This window comes from Xenopus laevis, chromosome 7L (assembly GCF_017654675.1).
Source record: "Xenopus laevis strain J_2021 chromosome 7L, Xenopus_laevis_v10.1, whole genome shotgun sequence".
Taxonomy (NCBI): domain Eukaryota; kingdom Metazoa; phylum Chordata; class Amphibia; order Anura; family Pipidae; genus Xenopus; species Xenopus laevis.
In genome coordinates, this window is record NC_054383.1 from 101,819,558 (window position 1) to 101,839,801 (window position 20,244).

A 20,244-nucleotide genomic window follows, 5' to 3' on the forward strand; every position below is an offset into this window, starting at 1 on the left:
GAACATCCTTGAAACAAGAATAAAAATCTCTAGTTTCCAAAAGGAAATCAATTATGTTTTCATACTTCTGAGTTTTTGGGCCGTTAGAATGATCCTGCTAATGAGACTGCTATCTCCATTCATCTGTCTGTAGCTTCCCTTTGACCAATATTTTTTTTTATTTTGTATGTAAACAAAAATGTGGAATTACACCGCAGAAATTGCACTTCACACACTGTACCTGTTAGGGAAATGTCCCTTAATATATATACCTATTTAAACATGCCATAATTAAATAGGAGAGACAATATGATTGAAGTATTGTGGTTATAAGCGTGAAGAATTAACTTGATGTATCATTATTTAACACTTAATTACTGAGATAGACAGCTGTCATTATTTGTATTATATTTGCTAAAATATGCATGTTGTAAGGTGACTGGGATATGCTTCATAAAGCAATTAGGTGAATTATATTACAGAAGACCTGGGGATTGGTATGAATTAATTTAGTTACACAGAAGCATGTGTGAAAATTTAAAGCAATACACGTGAAAGTTAACTTGGATAACTTCTACATTTCTTAAATGAACACATAAAAGGGCTCATTTACTATTAACATGGTAGAACTGCTAGAGCACTAAGGTTGACTAAGGTTGACATAATTGTACCTTATAGCCCCATGCACTAAAGGGGTCGTTTACAAATGCAGCTGCAAATGTTGCACTTATTGAGGCTATTCATCAAAGGTACATGAATTTATGTTTAATTGTGCCAACAGCCATTGTACCTATCTTACTTTTTTTTTGTTGAATCGTGTGCAAGTGCACTCATTGACTCCTTGGAACCCTGGAGCTGCTGTCACCATCAATGTTGCATTTTTGCCAGAATTGCTCATTTAACTGTACACATGAAGTTGTACATAATTACATTTAACCAGTGCAAACTGATTTTTAATGTGGCTCAAGGAGCATAGCTTTGCACTCATGGAGGCAAGGTATCCCTACTGTATATGCTTGCCCTTTGTTGGTATTAAATATAGAGCTTTTAAGTGCCTCAAATCCACCCATTACTGATATCTCCCAATTAACATGCATGAATACACCTCACTTCTTTTGCCACCCCTTCTATATGCTGCATTGGTACTGTAAATAGAAGCATTATGATATACAAAGACAGATGCAACTCTTAGAACTCCTTTCAGACAGACACACATTTTGAGGGGCATTTGCATTTGTTTTTAGTAATTGGCACCTTGCCTTACCTATGATTAATGAGCTCTCACATCTTTAAGCCAGGGATGTTAATATATGTCACTTACTGTATATATAGTGTATATATAACAAGCTTGAGCAATAGGAGTGATTGATACTGTTTTAAAAGCATATAAACATGCATTAGGTAACATTTTATGGAGCAGTAAATTGATAACTGTGGGCATACAACAAACTGTTCCAAATGACTTCTTGCAATTTCTTATTAATGTGTGAAATGACTAATGCATAATGAAGTTTGCTTCTTATAGGATATAAGAGAACATTTAAAAACATCAGATGCTTTATCCCTCAGGTAATATGGCAGCCAGAATTAAAAAGGTCTACACTAAGTCAGCATTAGCAACAGCTGCTCAAGGGCCTTGCGACAACAGAGGTGGATTACATTATTCCTGTAGGGATATTTTGAGAAGTGGCATTATGCCCACAAGGAAATAGTTTAATATCACCTTGAGGAATTTTTACAACCAAAGATGTTTGCTCTTTTTATGCAAGCCAAGTGTCTTGTGTGTGTTGATTTTACAGTAGATTTTCAGCACACGAATTACATACAGACAAGTAACATTTTGCAGATTCATAAAGCTTGTTCTTTTCTGTAAAACAATGAGGCACAGCTATGCACAGAAAGACTTGACCAAGTCATCTAGCCTCTGCATGTCAATGTTAAAAAAAATGCCCCTATAATTTCTTCATATCCAATTCATCAGGGACGTCTGTTGTTTCAAGGTTTGGCCTTTGTATCTATGATGTTTCCTAACCAAGATGTTATGCTTTGGATAAAATCATCCATACCTTTATTAAGTTTGTTTGATGTTTATCTACGACGGATTGAAAATCAATTCCTTTGAAACCAATTTGACACTGGAATGGAGTCCATATTCTTATAATGAAGGTGAGAAAGTTGTGTACTTTTATATAAAACAGATCTACATATGTCTGTTCAAGATATGTTGCATGTTGGCCTAGACCTCTAGTTTATGGCAGAGTTTTTTAGGTCAGTTGTAGGTTAATATCTGAATCTTTAAAGGAATTGTTCAATATAAAAACTGGGTAAATAGATAGGCTGTGCAAAATAAAAAAGTTTTCAAAATAGTTAGCCAAAAATGCAATCTATAAAGGCTGATTGGATGTCTAACATAATAGCCAGAACACTACTTCCTCCTTTGCAGCTCTCTTGGTTTCCAATGATTGGTTACCAGGCAAAAAACAATCAGTGACTTGAGGGGGGGGGCACATGAGTCATAACTGTTTGCATTTGAATCTGACCTGCATGCTACGGATCAATTGCAAACTCACTAAACATTTATGTCCCATGACATAAAAAAAAAGCAGGAAGTTCTGTTGAACATCCACTTATTCCAGTCTTTGGAGCACGCACATAGGACGTAGAAGTGGCCATGTCACCATATTGCCCTTTAAGCAGAATTGTAGCATGGAATTTTTGAATAAAGCATTAAAAATTGTTAACTTTGTTCAGGGTAGTCGTATTATTGGAGGGGGCTACAAGGAATTGTTTTACTTACATTTGTTTGTGTTACTGTTCCTTTAAGAGCGTGTGATATTTGCACAAACTGGTTTACATGATGGGCTTGTCTTTGAGATAGTAATCCTTATGCAAGCTTCTGTATCCCATTTGAACGAGATACTGTACATAAGAGATCCTTAGCTGATCTCAACTGCAGGATATCTTCTTATAGGGTCACCACAAACTAGCCCCCATAGGTTCTTACTGGATATGTTCATGAAGATTATTTTGAACTGGAGTACTACTATCATTAAAGGGATCCTGTCTTCGGAAAACATGTTTTTTTCAAAACGCATCAGTTAATAGTGCTACTCTAGCAGAATTCTGCACTGAAATCCATTTTTCAAAAGAGCAAACAGATTTTTTTTATATTCAATTTTGAAATCTGACACGGGGCTAGACATTTTGTCAATTTCCCAGCTGCCCCTGGTCATGTGACTTGTGCCTGCACTTTAGGAGAGAAATGCTTTCTGGCAGGCTGCTGTTTTTCCTTCTCAATGTAACTGAATGTGTCTCAGTGAGACATGGGTTTTTACTATTGAGTGTTGTTCTTAGATCTACCAGGCAGCTGTTATCTTGTGTTAGGGAGCTGTTATCTGGTTACCTTCCCATTGTTCTTTTGTTTGGCTGATGGGGGGGAAAAGGAAGGGGGTGATATCACTCCAACTTGCTGTACAGCAGTAAAGAGTGATGGAAGTTTATCAGAGCACAAGTCACATGACTTGGGGCAGCTGGGAAATTGACAATATGTCTAGCCCCATGTCAGATTTCAAAATTGAATATTAAAAATTAAAATAAAATTAAAAATCTGTTTGCTCTTTTGAGAAATGGATTTCAGTGCAGAATTCTGCTGGAGCAGCACTATTAACTGATTCATTTTGAAAAAAAAATGTTTTCCCATGACAGTATCCATTTAAAGAAAATGTAATGTTATATATGCCATTTGAAGCTTAACATGCGATTATCTGTTCTCATTTACAATGTTTCAACTAAAAACTATTTCTTATTATCAAATAGAAATGTATGATTCTTGATATATGAAACTTTATCATTTTATCTGCATTGAAAAATGTACAAAGACTATTTCTGTTTCACACAGTGCAAATGAACACATTTAAGAGCAGTTTTAACCAGAAACAGCCCGTCAATCCCTAAATGCAAATGTAAGCTTGAGTCAGTGGCTAATGTTTTTTATATATCTATGACATGCTGTGACTGCACTCAGCCAAAATGTCAAATTACAAATCAAAGACATGGGAGTTATATGTAACCCAAATTAGCAAAGATAAGAAAGTGTTCAGAGAGCAAATATAGTAACACAAACTGGTCCCTAATGATTTTAGTGCTTTTTTTTTAACCTACAGTTTTAATTGAGCCACAATGTTGGAAACCCAGAGTGACATTTGAATGTATAAATGGCATGTTTTATGTAGCTTTAGCTTGGTATTTTATAAATGTCAAAATATTTTATCATAGGAACCTTATTCCCAATACATATTCATACCTAGAAATGGCACCAAATTTCAAAATGTATGACATTTACACTATAATCTTATATACAATTTATGGCAGATGATAAGAGATATTAATATATGTGGCACTGATTTATCAAGGGGCACTACAGGCACAGATGAGGGCACCATTTCCAAAGCTTACACCCTTAGCGGATACATGTTACATATACACTGTGGCTCACTGGCTAGTACTGTTGTCTTGCAGCACAAGGGTCCTATCTGCAGAATGAGAAGAAAAATAGACTGAGGCAGATGTGAATTATGAACTCTCTGTAAAGCACTTCATTATATGTTGTAATAAATAAATAAATTAATGAATAAATTAAAAAGGCAGCTTAGTAATGTGATTAGTGTGATTACTCCCACATGACTAGTTAACTATATTGCTTGCTAATTATTACAGGTTTTCCTTGCTTAATGGTATTGCCTGTTCAACTAGTTTTTGCAAGGAAAGGAACGCTGTCTTTCTTTCTTTCACTACTTTTTGTCACCATACTATAGTCACTATGGTCTGTTTTGCTCCGTGGGAAAATAGCAGATGTCATTATTATCTGTCCCTTGCTTTCCACATAAACCACTGGAATGGGATGAGACCATCCCTTATTTATCGAAGGAACTGTGAAAGAAATTGGCAACATGGGAGTCTTTTTTTTTTTCTATGAAGAACAATTGTAGCTTAGTGGAAAGGAGCTTCTCTAATAAAGTAGGGCAGTGTATATGTTATTGAAGAGCTAAAAATAAATTTACCGATATATAATTTGACTTTTCCCCTGACTCTAATGCATTTTGGTGAAATTTACTGGTTTTGCAACATTTTCAGTGACGTGAAACATCGCATGCTGGCTACTAGTAGTCTGCATTAGAACAGCAAGTCTTCTTTGAAAACTGGGTTCATCTATGCATGCATACATTTTAAAATCTGGTGTATAGAACGCGCTAATGATGAATCCTCTGAGGGACCTGTACACCAATATTAAAAGGACCATGTTACATACCATAAAAACTGTTAAATAAATTGATACAGATGTCCCAGTAGGCTAAATGTGCTCCTTGTAAACAAACCCCCCAAGCTTTGAGAATGCGTACACTAATAAAAATGAATTAATTTAATTAAAAGAAAGACTATCAACACATAGAGATGTGACTCATGGACTACAATATAGTTGACCTGATGACCTTCAGTAGGTTAGTCTCTGACCCTTAGGCCATCACTGAAAGACCATCAATACAGTGTACACTGCTCTGAACAAGCATACAGTATACTAGACAAGGTTACTTTGAAAGACAGACATTCATAAAATGTTAGCCAAGAAATACACAGGGCCAAGTCTTAAAACACTGGATGCTTAGAAATAGTTTTTAACCATATGATCACTAATATATAAGGATTAGAACATGGGAAAGAAAAACTGGAGAGATATTTGATACTAAAAGATACTATAAGTACATTCAAGCTTAATCTTAAGGAGCTTCAGCCTGACAAAGCAAGCAACAATTTTTTATATAAATAATGCATTTAAAGACCTACATTTATGAAATATCTTATGAACTTCAGATTTCTTTATCTGTATAAATTCTCACTGTCGTTAAGTTCTCCGGTACTTTATAACTAATGTATTTCAAAGAGATCTCAGCACATTAGAATGATGCATTTGCAACAACATTACATTTTACAGGTTTCTATTAAATAAGATTCTAAAATATAATCCATTTCTGAAATACAAATGTTGCCAGAAAAAATATTTACCAATAGCAAATCTGCATTTTAATGCAAAGCCTCAGGGGTTAAAAAATGGTCTGGGCTCTGGTAAAAAGGTAAAAGTTGTGCTCACCACTAATTTTTAAAACCATTAGGTGGGGGTGCAATGAGGCTGTGACCACAAAATACATTTAGACAAATACAAGAGTCCTCTGCACTCAACCCATTCTCAATATATTTAAGGCATTTATTAGTAGCTGTATGCACAAAATGTCTCAATGTCTTAAATATATTGATTTTTTTGACACGCGTCTTTTTTTTGACAACGCCATACAAGTCTATGGGCGTCATTTCCACAGCAAACAAGGCAAAAAAAATTTGCCCATCCCTATTCACTATGCATGATGCAATTTTTACAATATTATTGAATCTGATCTCCTAATAACTCTAAATCAACTTCCCATTACACATGTCAAACTTCCTATAATTACTGGGCTGCAATCCTTTAACACTCTTTCAATATTGTAATTGCATCTTTCTTTCAATGTCATACAGCATGAAGTCTCAGAAGATTAGACATTGGTGATTGGCTAAAATGTAACTAATCTATAAGTATGTATGAATCATGCTGAGAATCCTTGTTGATATTTATTTTGCTTTAATGATTAATATGAACCATATTAATTAAGGGACAGATTTATCAGAGGTCGAGGTGAATTTTCTAATTACATTTTTTTAATTTCAAGCTATTTTTTGTGTACTTTAACTAAGGAATAGTCCAAATTTGATTAAAATTTGAAAAAAAATTGAAAATCAGAATATTTTCTCTTTAAAAATTTGACATCGCCCATTTGCCATCTAAAACCTGCCAAATTGCTGTTTTAGCCTATGGGGGACCTCCTAGAACCTATTTGGAGTCAATTGATGGACTTTGAAAAATGTAAGCTTTTTTTGGGAAAAACTTCAATTCGAATTTCATCAAATGTGCTACTACTTCGATTTGTATGATTCAAATTCGACCGAATACAGACCTATTTGATCGAAAACGGGCCTATTCGGCCCAAAAAAAAATCGGAATTTTGAAATTTGACCCATGATAAATATTCCCCTAATAGTGCATATTAGGATTAACAATGGGATTGATGGAACTCCATGCCCCAACAGTTAGATAATGGAGACCAGAAAGTCATTGAAACAGGTATACATGATATATTTAATTTGGCCCTGTAATTATATATCCTGTATCTGGGGGGGGGTTAAACAAAAGTAACATGAGCATTATGACAAGGAATTAGCTCCATGAAATTCATGTAATAAGCCTTACAACAACTGTCAAAGGCAAAGTGAAATTGAAGGAATTATTTTGAAGTGCAGGCATAGCGAGGGAAGGATTTGTTCATTGCTTTAGAAACAGGGAGGCATATTTATCAAAATTCTGATTTTTGTTTTTTACTACTTATAAATAAACTCACAATTTTTAAAAAAAAACTTTAATGTTTGCTCATTTATTAAAAAATCGGAATTTGTCGAGTCCATAGGCTTAAAAAATTTGAATTTATGAGTTTACAAACTCAAAACTCAAAAACTTGAAAAACTAGAACATTTCTAATTTAAAAATGGCTTCAATTTTGCCTAGGACAACTCCCATTGACTTCTACATGAACTACCCAGATTTTAGATGCTAACGTTTTAAATTTGAGTTTTTTGTGCTTAATAAATACCAAATGTGCGAGTTTTTGAAAATATAACTCGAATATGTGAGTTTTTGTGCAAATAAATACAAATCATGGCATACATTTTAATCCAAACTTTGATAAATCCCCCTTTACTGTAAGGATTTACAAGAGTACAGAACAAATGATGTATTTTTATAAAATCCTGGGTCCTTTGTTCTCGCAGATTATTACTGTCAAAGTTCATATTGCCCTCATTGTCCCAACAAATTTGTTTTGCAATATTTTTTTATGCCGAACTCTATGTTCTGGATGCATATAATGTGAGCCACAGAACACAATGACATTTAAAGACATTCATCAAAAGTTAACAATTTGCTTACAGAAACTGAAATTCAAAAAGCATTTCAATAAACTTCTGACAAATATATTAAAGTCTCCAGCATATATTAAAGTCTCCATCCAAATGATGCTGACTTTCCTTAAGGGGAAATAAATAATTGTTGTGTTGTTAAAGTTTGATTATTTAATATTTATAGCAAACATTTTTATATAAATATAGAGTTAATTCCCATTGCAGATGCAAAAATGGTAATAGAATTTTATGACTTTTCAAAATGGCTTGTGAACCCCTAGGACAGAGGCCCTTTTTGGGTCCAGGTCCCCCTTTCCTGTCAAGATTTAACTAGGCCCCTCTTAGTTTATAACAAGATCACACATAAAATATGGTTCTAACAGACACTATCCAGCACTTCCAAGCTTAAACAAAAAAGTAAGTAATCATCCACTCTTAAATTTCAACCTAATTATCCTTTAGAACGGATAATCCACTGCTAAGTGTCCCACTAGAAGGAGCAGTAACATAGCTTGTTAACTACCTCCCTAAGTTGAATGCATACTGGGCTCTTACTACCTTTGTTCCTGTTGACATAAAATGGAAGTGCCATGGTTCTCCCCAGGCCCAAGGTTATTGGTTGGAAATGCAGTATGTTTTCAGGCCAAATTGAAGTAAATGTGGCAGATAGCAGGTTTCTTGACAAGAAATTAGCAGGGCTTAGTATTCCATAGGCATAGTAGGGAAAAGTATCTGTATTTTGACATCAATTGGGAATAACCAAATACTGTATTACTTAATTTGACTAGTTTGGGGTAATTAAGGGTCGGATGACAAGGGAGATTTCTCATAACTTTGTGATGAGCAAACTTGTGATGTTTAGGCGAAACTTTTGCAAAGCTGTGAAAAATTTCAGGCTGAAGCTCCCCAAGATTGAGTTTGAATGTCTCACCTATCTATCAAATGTAACTCTGGATTTTTTTCCCCAATTTCTAATCCCTATATATTGGTGATCGTATGTTTAAAACTATTTCTAAGCATTCAGTGTATTAGACTTGGCTATGTGTATTTCTTAGCTAACATTTTATGAATGTCTGTCTTTCAAAACTTTGTTGTAGTGATTTGGTGTTATTGGGAAGGCAAAATGACATTGTGGCATATTATAGCTCTGTTAGAGAAGTTCCTTTTCACTATGCTACAACTGTTCCTCATTGAAAAACAATCTTCATTTTTCCAATTCTTTCCAAACCCATGTCCATACAGTTCCAGATAGCTAGGACGAGGGATCCCATCTCATTGGAGGGGGGGGTGAAATAAAAAAATATTGTAGTGCAAATTTGGCCTGCAAACTGGCAAATAAGGCTCAGTATTGGTAAAGGCAAGGTTATGCACTTGTGCAAAAATAACAAATATGTTCTTATCTCTAATAAAAGACTACAACTTTCAATCAACTGAAGGCCAACTGAATTGTCAGATGTCACTCTCAATGCAACATATATTTATCCAGCCCCTGAAGGTATTCCAAACTGATTGATGTCAATGATAACATTTTTTTTTTTTGCAATGACTTTTTGAGCTGCATTTCTAAAGGGCTTCAGTGTGTCATAAAGCAGCAATTCTCTTTAGGTTACTAGAGTAAGTAAATAACTTTGTCTACCCAGTATAAAGATGTGAAGCAGTTGGTAGCCTTTTATAGCTCTAGAAATCTCTTAAGAATCACAGGCCTAAATTTCAGCATTTTACAGTGCATTGTCTGAGTTTATGTTTTAACATCTAAAAAGCCTGGCATTTTTAACTTTTTTTCTTTATCTCGCTGCATGCTATCTCTACATGGAAATGGCCACAATCTTTTTATACAAGTACAAGGTCACAAATCGTTTTAATGGAAATTATAATCTGTTGAGAGGTTTCTAGAGTATGTAATGGAACCCTCCCATATTATAAATGTAAAGCCCTCACAGCAACTTGGGCATACTACACACAGAATTTATACATTATGCATCATTCAGATACACTCTATATAATCTTGACCTGCATTCCATTATTTTCAGAAAAACATAACAGTGATAAAAGCAAAAATATAGGAAACAAAAGAATCAAAAAGATTTTAAAGTGGTTGTAAATGTTCATTAAGTTTCATTTATGAAAGCAGTACAATGTGCACAGTGCTAATTTTGAAAACAAATCCCCATTTAATTTTTTTACCAAAAATACCAAAATGTTTTTACCCCAGATATATAAATCTTCACACAAATTGGAGCCCATTTTGGTAGCTTGCCCAATTTGCAACACAACCTAATTTTACTGATTTTGCATATGAATAACTTCACTTTTGGCACTTAAATTCTAGACTTTTGTCAGGGAGCTTCGTGTTCCATGAGATATCACATAACCAAACTGAGAGGGCATTTGACACTACTGCATAGGACGCCCACTATGTCAATCCGGCCCTGGATACAACAATTGAAAGAGGTCACAAATGCTGGGTTCAACCCTACAAATTGTTTAATGACTAGAACTAATTGAAAATACATTGCATATATCTGACTTTTGTGATCCTATCAAAAAAATAGGCAGGATCAGCAAAAAAATATCTTTAACCAGGATTATTAACATTTCCTGGTGTCTCTTCAATAAGTACAGTAGCTCTGCTGTGTTTGTGGTGCTCTGTCTAGCTTCAAGGTTTATCAGGACAAATGACTATCTAGATCATTCCTGTTCAATTGGAGGCCTCTAACTTGCTCAGAAACTGTTATCCAGAAAGCTCCGGATTACAGAAAGGCCTTCGCCCATAGATTTTCTTTTTCACTGTAATAATAAAACAGTACCTTGTACTTGATCCAAACTAAGATATAACTAATCCTTATTGGAAACAAAACCAGCCTATTGAGTTTGTTTATTGTTTACATGATTTTTTAGTAGACTTAAGGTATGAAGATCAAGATTATGGAAAGATCCCTTATCCAGAATATCCCAGGTCCCGAGCATTCTGGAAAACATGTCCCATACTTGTATACATCAACATTGTATAATTTATTGATAATTTAGTTCAATGTTCTATATATACTGTATATTTGAGCATATATTGTAATATATAATGTACAAGCTGGACAACAGTGTCAAAGTCATCCCTGGTATGGCCAGTTCTACACTCACTTTAATCTTATTTTATTAAGAATTCTCATATTTTAATTATAGATTTTTCACTGGCACATCACTTTTACTTGCAACCTACTCTTATAATGTTAAAACTCTAAAATGGTTGCCCATTTTATTGGACGCCTCAGGGATCACATGACAGAAGCTGGTGATGCTACAACATATAACTGGCCATTGTTTCTGTATAAACTATAGCAAAAGGTAAAGTTGTGCTCTCCAAATGCAAAAGTGTAATTATGGCAATTCCAGTGATGAAAGTTCTACTTCTATACCTGTACCTCCTATATCCCATTCAGTCCTGTGGAGAGCATTACACTATTAGCAATTTTGTTCTTGCTTTCTTACTTTGGAGTTACATTATTACAGTCAATTCAAATTTATATGATTTTTTTACGGAACATTTTTCTCTGATCTTGTAGCAGGCTCCATGTTAAGCTATCAAGTTTGCTGCTCATAAACGTGTTACTGAACTGTTAGAAATGTGTTCTTGACATTATGAACAGCTTATTTGCATGATTGTTAAGGTTTATTAAGGTTGTTACTTTTACTTGAATTCCATAAAAATGAAATAAAAATGCAAAATATTTTTACATTATTCTTTCTTCTCAGCAGGAAATAAGTGATTACATAATGGTTGACATACTTATCCATTTGCCCAGTAGCATTAAAAATCTGATTATACTAATGTAAAGGTAATTCAGATAAAGATACTTTTCTTTAAGGAGGCTTATTTATAAATAGTGAAAATGGCCCATCAAAAATTTTGCTGGGAAAATGTATGAAATTGCAAATATTTGCTGAATTTCACTAAAAGTACTACAGGCAATGGGAAAACAAAATCACATTGCTAAGTAATGCTTGATGAATTAATAATCTGTACATTTTACAGTAAAGCAGTGGCCACATTATCCATTAATTACAGTATATTTTTATGAAAAAGTTTTGCAAATCACTAGAAAGTATATATTATATGTGAAAATTAGTGATGGGTGAATTTATTAGCCAGGCGAATTTGCGGGATTCACCGCCAGCGAATAAATTCGCGAAACGCCCACGAAAGTTCGCCCAAAAAAAATCGCCAGAGTCAAAAAATGGGCGCTGGCGTCCAAAACGGGCGGCGGCTGTTTGGCGAATTTTTCGCCGTTTTGCGAATTTCGCGGGAAATTCACAAATTTTCCAGCGAAGCGAAATGGCGCAAATTCGCCTATCACTAGTGAAAATCCAACATAAAAGTAAAAATACAATAAAAGGAAAATACAGTATTTTTTAATCATTTTAATAAACACAATTGCTACAGTAGCAGATGTGGCTGCCATTTATTTTATCACAGAAAATGAAACTTGTATAATTAAATTGTATACTTCACACTGTATTTCAAAACTGAAGAGACATGTCCATATAAGGAAAGAGTGCTTGGAAATCCAATATCTGAACTTCAGTAGTGCTGTTACTTGTTCCAGTTATTTATCTCTTCTTTGTTTTTTACATTTCTGCATTTACAGTATTTCCGTGGAAATTTTTTTTACTACCACATCTAGTAATTAGCTCTATCTGGTGATTTTAATTCAATGATTTAATAAGTTAATGTCTAGAGAGAGCTATATTTGATAAATGTAGGCAATTTAGACTTGTGTTGTATTTATTTTATCTGTTAAGGATATTAGACACTTATTTATATACAAAACTGTAGTATTAGCCCAGTTCTACTGGCTAAGCATTACAGAACACATATTGCTGCTGTTTTCTTAGTAAACTGTTGCCAGTGGCCCAATCATTAGCACATTAGCTTCTTCGTTCAAATCCAGAACTGTACTGCAAATAAAATAAATACATGAAAACTGGTATGAAGTATTTAAAGGGTTACTTCACTCAGCAACTGGCCTTTAGTATATAACTGATAATTTGGAAAGATGTGCTCTAAACAGTATTTTTTTTATTTTAAAAAATTTTCCAGTTGGTTTTCATTTTACATTTTAATAGTTTTTAGGTAATTTTGTTATTAAGCTCTCTCATCTGAAATTTTTGGTTGAAAGGGATAACTGCTTTATAGTTGCTAGGGTTTTCTGATTGGTAGAGTCAACTGCTTTCTGGCTGTTAGGGTTCATAGGATAGACACAATGTTGCTTACTTTTTTCAGTCTGTATACTTTCTGGTGACTGCGAACCTGTCGACATTTGTTTTTTTTTAAATTTAAATATAATCTAAATTTTACCAAATTCAAATGTTGACTTATTCATTGCAAGATTTAAATCCAAAAAACTTGAATCAATCCTTGAAATAAACTTGCGTTGAATTCATATTCTGTTCATAATTTTCCATTGAAACATTGAAAACAAACACTCAAAAAATTCAAAAACCAGGAATTGAAATAAATTGCTTACATTTTGCCTAGGACAACTACCATCACAAGCTTTTATATGACAACATTTTACATACAAGTTTGCAAATATTCTGCACTTAATTAACATCAAACATTCAAGTTTTGGAAATCCTAGTTCAAGTTCATGAGCTATAGTGCAAAAACAATTAAAAATCTGAATTCAAACATTGATAATTCAACTCAAAACAATCATTCTCAACCCACTATTTCAAATACTACTATATACTAAATATTGATTTGCAGCCAATATATATAATTCACAAATGGAGAAAATATTATCTATACTTTTTACTCAGTCGGATGTCCAATAGTGTTAATGGTATGCTTTGGTGTGATCAGTTACATGGAGATGTAAACACAAGTTTAATTTTTTTCTATCTTTTAAAATAAACTATTTTTTGTTGAGTGACCATCCTCTATTAATCTGTTCATTTGTCAAATATAATGTACATACAAAACAAGTCTGATATATGTGTCCATAGAGAACCGAGAGATAGAAATGACTTATACTGTGAAACAGCAACACTCAGCATCTATTCCTTAAGGCATTCATTACTAGCAGTGGCCAGAGGCAGAAATGCAGATGCTTTATCCTTCTGGGCTGTTGTGGAGGCAAAAGTCCGAGCATTCTTTTTATGTTTCTGTTGCTGCTGACTTTAGGTCAGAAAGCCCAGGGAATAGAATGCAACTACCCATTTGCTGGTCAGGGAATCAATCAAGTGTTAAGTGTAGAGGATTAAATGTTTAAATTGTAACAAGAATGTGTTTAGAGCTGAAAGGAGAGCTGATGGGGGCATATAGATGGGGTCATTGATACTGCTGCTATCTATCTAAGGGGATTGATTTCTTAACAGTACTGGAATACTGAAATCTCAGGTGTGAACTTCTATGTTTAGTTATTAAAAAAAAAATAAGGTAAAGGAATGTTTGAGAGAGATTGCATGCTTAATGTTATTATGTAATCAAATATTTATTTACAGTGTCTTTGACAGGTCTTACCTGTCCTCATCTCACTTAGTACACAAGGAAACAAATACCCAACAGACCTTACCTCAAAAGAATAAGTACATGTCAGTAGAGCACTGTCAGGACACATCATTTGACACATCATTTGATAACCGATATCCGTTATCTAAGATGATAACTGGACATTACTTTGTTAAATTAAGAAGCAGTATCAGTGTGATATCTTACTTTGGTCTGAAAAAACATAGCGATGCATAAATATTCATTGCTGACTTACAGTACTTGTTCATTGTGCAGGTAAATCTGAGTACACTGTAGTTCCCACCCATATTTTCTATTGCGGTCTCTAAAGCTGGATGTCTTCCCCTGGGAAGTCACCAGTAGGTTGAGAGGCTAAAGGCTGGGTAACCTGGGGTGTAACCATATATAGCAGTATTGAAGTCAGAAGCCATGATAAACGGTCAGAAAACTTTATTGAACTCAAAGAAGTGATTACACAAGTAACAATGCTCTTATTGAAGATACAGACTTGAATAGTAGAAATTGGCAGAAAGCGACACAATCCAGAATCAGGCCAAAAAGTTGTGGTTGGCATCAGACAAGCAAAGTCGAAGGACAAATCAGGAGTCAGAACCGGGTAATCCAAAAGCAGGGCACAGAGGGAAAACTGAACAATGCTGGAAACTGTAACAGGACTGGGAATCAGGACCAAGGAACCAGAGGGAGTCACGAGAACTTGGAAACTAGAACACAAGAACCAGTGGCAAGATCAAGGCAACATCTTAATGACCCTCTGGGCAAAGGTCAGGGGCAAGCATATAAAGGGTCAGAATTGAATGATGAACTACATTTGTAAATTTGTAGTAATTTGTATAATCAGTAGTAAAGGAGCCAGTCGGTGTGTGTTTGGTATCTGCTAATATCAAACCTTTACTGTACTCTTTAAAAAGTCAGATGCCTTCATCAGATGAAAATATAAACTGAATACTTTATACAAAGAAAATGGATAAAAGCATTTTCCAATGTAAAATACATAGGAAGTCAGATGCAAACAATTCAAAGATCTCTCTTAAAATATAACTAGTTTTCCATATGAATAATTTTTTGGGGCTGTCACTAGTTTTGTTTCCCAGACAAATTTCTGAAATGCATTGAAGTCATTAGGTGTCAACTTTATTTTAATGTGCGACAACTTTTACACGAGCAGCAATTTTTACATAAGCGTCAATTTTTATGTGAGACTTTTTTGTCCTAATGCATTAAAGTCAATAGGTGTCAAAATTATTTTGACACACGTCAATTTTTACACAAGCAACAATTTTTACATCTGCAACTTTTTTGTCCAAATGTTTTAAAGTCAATGGTTGGCAAAAATATTTTGACTCAATCAACTTTTTTGTTGCAGGGAATTTTTCCACCCGCAAATTTTTGCAGCAGTTCCATGAAACAATTTGCAGGTTGTGAAATGCGGCATTTCGCCGCAAATACAATACATTTTAAAATTCTTTTTCCTCGAAAATAATCTTGTACTTGATCCAAGCCAAGATATAATGGATCCTTTTTTTGAAGCAAAACCAGCATAATGTTTTAAAGATTTTCTAGTAAACTTAAGGTACACAGATCCAAATTAAGAATTATCATAATACTTTAGGATAAGCTGAAGCCATTCAATATTAATGGAAGAAGTATTTCCTTTCTTACACATTACTGTAATTTCCAACACAGGAGTCAAAGGTTTACCAAAGTCAACATTCCAAAAATGAAAAAAAGGGGTTGATCAGCAACATTCTCCTTCAAAAGAAAAATCCATTTCTCTGTTGTTAGAGGATAAGTTCTATTTTTTTCTCATTACGGATTGTATACTATTTCCTTTTGTAGCCCAGAAAGCACTGTTATTTCAATTTAGCGAATCTGAGAAAAGCAGGGAATGTAATAACAGGCCTGAAAAAGCACCATGTAATGTCAGAATGACAGATGCTCCAATTAGCTAGACATGGCTACTTTCCCCAAAATAGATAACAATGACATTTTTATGAGATTGGGCTATTTGTGTGTATAATAATTTACTTTTTGGTCATTTATTAGTGAATGAGGAACAAGCTAATCAGTTAAGAGTCACGAAATACTCATGTTCTTTATAAATAATATGGTTTTGCTTTACCATTAAAAGATAAGAATAGGGAAAGTGAGAAACTAGTATAGCATTTTTAGTTTTACTCTGAACTTAATCCCCAAACTCTCCATAGAAATTGGATGCTATTATACATCTAGAGTTGGGAAGCATTTTAAGAAGCAACAAAATACATGCAAAAAAAAGTTTATTGAAACACAGAAATGACAGTAGAAAGAGATTTGACAATAACTTTTAAGTGAACTATATGCATAATTAATGTGCATGCTTCAATCTGAAAGAGATAACATTAGTTTGTTTAGAACTTCCATAAGTCATGCTAAGGTCTCCCCTGAATGTTTAATGCTGTCTGTGGGGAGTAGTTATTCCTTTCCATCAAACTATAAATAGACCAGGACTCAGCAAAGCAGCACAAAAGTGTTAAATGAAAGACATTTTTATATTCAGTCCATCTGATGTAGAGTGGTAGTTTCTATTGTATCTGCATGCCTTTGCCCAAATTATAAATATAAATATATATATATATATATTATAAATAGTGATGGGCGAATTTGCGGCGTTTCGCTTCGCCGAAAAATTTGCGAATTTCGCGTGAAATTCGCAAAACGGCGAAAAATTCGCAAAACGGCGAAAAATTCGCGAAACGGCGCCGGCGTCTCGTTTTTGACGCCGGCGCCCGTTTTTTTGAAAATAAATTTTTTGACGCCGGCGAATTTTTTCCGCGAATTTTCGCGGGCGTTTCGCCGATTTATTCGCCTGCCGCGAATCGCGCAAATTCGCCGCGAATTCGCGCCTGGCGAATAAATTCGCCCATCACTAATTATAAATATAATTCTTAAATGGACCCATGTATGTAGTTATATGCAACCAGTCAGGGGGATTGTATAGATGTACAGAAAGCAAGGCAGCAATGTCCGGATTGGATCCAATAAATATGTATATATTTCTATGCATTAAAAATAGAAAGGAAGAATTGACAGCATCACTGCTTATGTGACTCATTTCATACGCCATCACCCTTAATCATAAGATTATATAGACATACTTCTTTATATGGTACAATCTATAGGGGTCATTTAAAAAAGGCGCATGTGCTAAGGGGCACAAAACAGCTAAGGGGTATATTTATCAAATTTCTATTTAATGATAATATAAAAATAACTGAACTCAAATATGCATTTGTTTATTTAAAAAAAAAAAAACGTAAATTTTGAATCTGCCTCTAAGAGTCGGATATATACATTTTTTAAAAATGATAATTCTGATTCATAATTACGGTATATTATTTTGTTCTGTGATTGTGACTTTTTTCTAGACACATTTATAAAAAAACTCAAAGAGCTAAACTCATTCAGCTAAAATCTCATCGTTCCATTCATTTTTAGAAATATGTTTAGAAACAACACACCTCCAATTGATATAGAAAAGCACCAGGTTTTAGATGTAGGAATTGGACAAATCCAACACCCTCATATTGAATACTAAAAATAACTACGAATATATGGGTCTATTATGTTGTCCCTGTAACCTCACTGCATTAACTCAGAATAATATCATATCTGGAAATTGCTGGGGATAAATACACAGCCCTAGATAACCATCAGAATAGCTTTTATATTCAGTCCATAGAATTTGATCATTTCTTATATTGCCTGAGGTGAAGATTTTCCTGTTATGGAGGAAGTGTACAGAAATCAAACCCCTGCTATACAATTTTGAAAATTGGACACTGCATCTTTGCTTTTTACAGGACAAGGATTTTCAGCATTTTGGTCTTGATATGATTAGCATGCTCAATAAGGCTCATGATTTTTATATCTCAGAGAATTGCTGTATCAGTCTGATGTATTTAATCTGATGTTATGTCAATACTGTTGCTTCTCACACATCTAAATTCAGTTAATGAGTTATAATAAAAATAATTTACCCTTGTATTCATGTGGTGATTGCTTTCATTGCTTTGGCCCCAGGTCACTATTTTGAAATTAGCTTAAGTCATGTCTTACAAAATACAATTAGATGCATATATATATATATATATTGTGTGTATATATAAATATATAAAATATATATATATATATATATATATATACTGTATATATACAGTATATATATATATATATATATTTATTTATTTATTTATTTATTTATTTTTGGTATAGGATATATCATCCTGAATGCTCAAGACCTATGTATAAGTGATCTTTCCATAACTTTTTTGTCAGATCCACCTATTGACATTTTCCTTCATATCTCTAAACAAACTGCATCAAAACACATAGGGGCAGATTTATCAAGGGTTGAATTTCGAAGTCAAAATATCGAAGTCGGTGGTTATATCATCAAATTTGGGTATCCTGGGGTCAAAGTAAAATTGAACGATTAAATCCTTCGAATTGAACGATTCGAAGGATTTCAGCGAAGTATTGAAGTATTGATTTGGCAAAGCCAAAGTTTTTATTAAAGAGACAGTACTTCGATAATCAAATGGTCGTAGTATCCTATTCGATGGTCAAAGTATCCAAAAAAATGACTTCGAATTTCAATTTTTTTTACTTCGAAATTCCCTCGAATTCACTTCGACCCTTGATAAATCTGCCCCATAACTGCTAAAGAATGCTAAAAAAGGAATTTACAACACCCAATTGCATTTATAGACACATTTTTTCAGTGCATGTACAATTCCTTTTTAAAGTATAGTTCCTTATTACATGAAACATGAATATTCATTCTGCAAAAAAAAAAAAAAACAACAACAACTTTGGTGTAAATTAGCTTAAGGATTTTAAAGAATGCCAGCATTGAAGCAGAAACTCAATGCAATAAATAATTTCATGAGTCCGGGGTGAAAATTATAGGAACATTTCTGAAAAGAATAGATGGCTGAAAAAGTCCATTGCAAACAAATAACCAAATACATTTACAGAAAATATACGTGTTAACCTGTCAATAAAATGGATATGCTTTGGGAAGTATATACACTGTACAGTGATTTATCCCTGTAATAACATCAGCAACACCTAAAAATTAATACAAATTTTGTATAGAAATGAAATGTTGCATTTTATTGGAAATATGACTTTGAAGGCCTCTTTCAGCCCTCACTACCCAGGACTTAATTTACAGTTTCTTTTTATAAAAGAAAATAAGGACTTTTCATATATATATTATAAACAGGATATATTACAGATACAGTAACTTTTGACTATTTTTTCATGACTGATGGGTTCATGCTTCAACAAATTTGCCCAGTTTTCAAATTCTCTGCAATGAGAAGGTTTTTGTTTACTAGCATAGCAGAAAGAAATTACTCCTGGAAGATTGATTAGAACTTAACCACAAAGCTAGCTTACTTGTGCAAGTGAAACTTCCATTTAAATTGTGTGTGTCTCATTGTTAAAGGGATACTGTCATGGGAAAAACATTTTTTTCAAAATGAATCAGTTAATAATGCTGCTCCAGCAGAATTCTGCACTGAAATCCATTTCTCGAAAGAGCAAACAGATTTTTTTATATTCAATTTTGAAATCTGCCATGGGGCTAGACATTTTGTCAATTTCCCAGCTGCCCCTGGTCATGTGACTTGTGCCTGCACTTTAGGAGAGAAATG